General features: G+C 25.5%; 1 long non-coding RNA gene across 1 annotated transcript; it reads left to right on the top strand.

Moving 5' to 3' along the window:
- The first annotated feature begins 3,738 nt into the window (after nt 1–3,738).
- On the top strand, nt 3,739–4,635 carry LOC124419872. Its single transcript, XR_006940862.1, has 4 exons — nt 3,739–3,855; nt 4,059–4,167; nt 4,227–4,386; nt 4,451–4,635. It is a non-coding gene; the product is annotated as an uncharacterized LOC124419872 (long non-coding RNA).
- The last annotated feature ends 302 nt before the right edge of the window (nt 4,636–4,937 follow it).

Here is a 4,937-nt window from a genome sequence, read left to right as displayed (position 1 = left end):
TTCCAACGTTTCGCACTTTTCAAAAATACTTTAAAATTCATTTTAAATGTTTAAGTTGAAAAAATAAAAATGTCGACTTTAAATGAAATAAGAATTAATTTATGAATTTAAATCGGTCCATTATTTATTTATTTAACTCATAATTATTATATTATTTTAACTCATAATGTATTAATCACTAGATTTTTGTACCCGGCGTTGCCCGGGACTTTAAATGGTTTCATAACATTATACTTAAGTATTCCACCATCTAAGTAAACATGAAAATCTACTTTATGTCCATAGATCAATTTCTGAAATTTTTCAACATTCAGAAATATAGAAATTTCGTTGACTTAAATAACATAACATAGTATGTATTTCCGAAATAAAAAATGTTACTCATTTTACCCCTCAGTAAGAGATTACTTCACATATTTTTTGCCAATTTATAAAGCTAAAAGATTCCAAAATTATAATTCTAATACTTTCTTCTTAGGTTAAACTATAATATACATATTTAACTTAGGAGAAATAATAATTCTTGACTTAAAGCAAGAGCTAATTTTTCACTAACTTCTTCATGTTTCAAAAATTCTGAAGGTCTCCTTATGAAGAAACTCCTTACAATTTCCTTGTAATCTTATAAAGCTTTAAAAAAATTTAACTGAATTTGAACGATATTTATAAAATGTAACAACACAGTATCAAAAAATCTACCCATACCCTCTATCTCTATTGAATTATTCAAATTTATGTATTTTGTTTAATATATTTTGTATAATTTCAGAAATCGATTTTGTACAACATTTATTAAGATAATCAGAGAGGAACCTTTCCATCTTCAATGATGTTTTGTAAAAGCATTTGTGAAAAACAATTTTTTTTGACCGATTACGGAAAAATATTAATAAAATATTACCAACTATAAAGTCGCAGGACAATGCTTAATGTGTCATTTATGATAAATCTTCTAAATGGAACTGTATGTTCTGAATTTCTATTAAGTAAAATTTCTTTAAATGTTCCTCAACGTCAATTACGATTTAATAATCCATTATACGTCAAAATGTTTCGAACAAATTTCGCTATGGCAGATCCGTTTAGAAAGTTATGTTGCTGTTTTAACGAAATGTTTAACTTTGTTGATTTTTCTTTAAATGTTGATGTTATAAAAAGAAATATATTATATAATCTAAATAATTAAATATATATTATATAATTAAATAATTTTATAAATTGTTAAATAGTCTGTAAGGAATATTTCCATAGACTAAAATAAATAAATAAATATTTTATACTTTCTTAAATAAATATTTATACTTGTTTTTTCATTTGTTTTATTTATTCATCAAAGTAGTTTGAATTGTTCGAAAATATGCATTTATTGAATCCCTTTACGCAGCAAATACAGATTTCCTTTTCTTACCCATTTTCCCCTAAGGCTGGGATTTCTAAATATATGTACATATGTCTGAGACTATCAAAATCATAGTTTATAATATTTTGGCTTCAGAATAGAAAACAAATCGTTCTTAAAGTACAGAAGTACTAATTTTGTCAGATTTTCGCCATTTGGCCTATTTTTTATCCCCTTCCGGTTCAATTTTCACAACGGCTCTTTGTTGTTATATATTTCTAACAAATAAAGTAGTTTAAAAGTAGAAAATGCCTTTGCTTAGGGATTGACAAAATCAGTATTTACTATCAAAAGTAATCATTTTGCTTGTTTTTTACCCATTTTACCGCCTTTTTGCACACTCCTAGTCCAAGTTAAGAAAACAGTATATCTGCCTATAACACCAAGTCTAAAAAATATGTAGCCGTTTAGGCTTGATTGACGAACAAAAAAAAAAAAAAAAATTGGAGAGTTTTTCGTTCATAATAGATTTACTTATGTCAAATTTCACCTTTATAAAGCTAATTTTCTGAAGGGAACCTTATAGGGGGGTAGGGTTAATTATAGACCGATCCACATATAATTTGGCAGAGAGGTTTTGGCTCGCAAGATACTAACTTATACCATATTTCATCGCTAAACTCGTACTTTTAAGCCAATAATGAGCATAAATAAATAAATAAAGTGATTATCTGTAGGGGACCTTATATGGGGTTTAGGGTAAATTACGGACCGATTATATCATACATACATACATTCATACATACATACATACATACATACATACATACATACATACATACATACATACATACATACATACATATATACATACATACATACATATTTCTTTGAATTTGAATTATCTAACAGTTTTCAAGATATACAAAATTTTGTATTTAATTCATATATGTGGTGTCAAGACCCCGTTATACTCTAAATGTTCAGATGAAGTTCTTCAACTAAAAATTTAAAGATTCCAGCTCCTATAGTTTCTTAGATATATGAATTTTTCTATTTAATTCATATGGGGGCATCAAGCTCCCCAGATGAAAGTCAGCCCTTATTCCTCCAAAATGTTCAGATAAATATTAAAGTTGTTTGTGGAAAATTTTAAGCAATCAGTAGTCCGCCAATTTATTACCCAAATTTTAGGATTCTAAGTGCATTAGTTTCCAACACTGAAAAAATTATGCTTCGCAAATCCAACGAATCGATTTCATTAAAATTTTTTCATTAATGAAATGAAATTTTTCATAATTTGGATTAAATTTCAATGATATAATAAATAAATTTCATTTAAAATTTTAAAGTTGTGTAGTAAAAATAAATAAAAAGTTTAACACATTAATGTTTCATATTTCAAATGAATAATTTCATAGTTCTAATGAAACTATCTGGCATAACACAAATGTTCATTAAACAAAGGAATTCAACCCACCCCGATTAAGAAAATACATGAAAAATACATGAAGCAAGTATATTCTTGTTTATTAGTTGTTGCCTTTGGGTTTTGCTAATACACATTATACTATATGCAGAAAAAAGTAGAGATCACGCTATTGTTGTTGTTGTAAAGTAGTTACTCTCACTATTTACCAGTGTTGTCAACTATTTTATACTAAAACGCGCCGTCCATTCACTCAAAACGCACTAAAAAGCGCTAAAATTATTTTTTACACAGTCTTAAAAAATATAATATTTAGCTAAAATTTATTTATTAAATAAATTACTCCTTAATTGGAATTTTGATTCGGAAACGATATTTAAAAATTAAGGTTAATACAAATATGTTCGATTTTCTATTCAATCGGTCAAGGTCTTAATAACTAGTCAATAGTTTTCACGAAATACAATTTTAATTTTAAGTTCAAGTTCTCCTAACTAAAACTAAGTTAATTTACAATTTTTCCCTTTTTGACGTGAAAAACTTATAGAATTTATAGAATTTTCTAATCAATAAAAGAAAAAAATGCGACTTTTGGATTGTTAAAATGCGCTAAATCTAGCGCCAAAAGCGCTAGAATGGCAATGCTGCTATTTACGCTCCTATTAAGTATAATACGTGTAAAAAAACAACGCATTTGTTTTTGTAAATATTTTTACTGTTTTTAAGCTCTCTTTTTAAGGAATGTGTAGAACAAACAGGTTTAATAAAGAAAAAAATATTCTGCTGCATTTTTAAATGTGATTTCATTAAAGGTTCTTTTTAAAATAAATAAATAAATAAATAAATAATAAATAAACAAAACCTAATTGTACTCAAAAAAAGAGAAAAAAAAAACAAAAAAGTGAAAAGTGATAAAAAAGTTTTGAAATGTGTATTTAAAGCAAAAAATTTTAAATAATAATGTGTTTTTAAAAAATATTTTAGGCATCTCACAATATTTCACTTTTTTAAATCATATAAAGATTCTTCAACATTTCAAAGAAACGTTAAAAAACATTATTTATCCACAAGTGGTGAAACTGGAGCAGTTAGTACTACGAAAAGAGCTTTAATTATTCAATTGATAAATAAATTTTTAAGTTTTATAAATCTGAACAAAAAATGATAATTATGACAAAAATTTTTAAAGCTTTATTATTAAGTTATACATTCCTATTAGCATTTACAGACATGTATATTCTTAACATTACATTCCTTTTCTAGATTGTTAAAGATTTTGCTTTTCTTTAGGGATCATATGACTCGGTTCTAAGTTTGTGGAGATGAAAAAATCATTAAGCTGTTTTATGGCCTCAAAAAAAACTTTTGGACAACATTAGCATTGATGATGCTAAAAGGAGTAAGTTATAACAAATATGTTCTACATATATGTTCGTACAATTTATCTTTTCTTTTCAGATCCTGAGATGTTTGCCCTAAAAGTATTGTGCGTACTACATTATTGGCTCGTCCCAACTGGCAGATACGAGCAAAAATCTGTATTCGCAAAAAAGAATTGGTTCGTTTTTCCAGCAAAGACTCACAGGAATCATTTCTTTTTATGGGAAATACTATACAGGTATTGCAAGACCATATAGAATTTATACAGAAAAGAAGTGATAATATATAAACTTTTATTTTAGCAATAGGTAGCTTTGAAAACAAATGAATTTTTTTTGTTAATGCAGATGGAAATTTTTTTCCAATTTTCTGAGATCATTAGATCTTTGCTTCAAAATGTTTCATTAATTTAATTTACAGTATCCTAAAGCTAGTGAGTCAATTTCGTCATTTATTGAAAATTATGTTTATACTCTAAAAACGAAATCTAAAGTAATAATACTTGTAGAAGATTAAAAAAAGTTTGAAAATTAATTTTATAATCATATTTAGTAATTTTATTTACTTTATAAAACTAATTATTTTACTCAAAATATGTACTGTTATTGTACTTAATAAAAAAATATAATAATTATTCATATGAAAACTACATATAAAAAATATTTTTAAAATTTTATTAGTCCCCCTTACAAAAAAATGTTTAGTTAAAAAAATTTTATAAAACAAAAATTTCATACAAATTTTATTTTATAAAACTTTTATAAAATATTTTTTTTTTCGAATAGGGCC

The sequence above is a fragment of the Lucilia cuprina genome, chromosome 4, assembly GCF_022045245.1.
Source record: "Lucilia cuprina isolate Lc7/37 chromosome 4, ASM2204524v1, whole genome shotgun sequence".
In the NCBI taxonomy this organism is placed as follows: Eukaryota; Metazoa; Arthropoda; class Insecta; order Diptera; family Calliphoridae; genus Lucilia; species Lucilia cuprina.
Note: the sequence above shows the minus strand (reverse complement) of the source record. Positions and strands in the feature narration are given on the sequence as shown.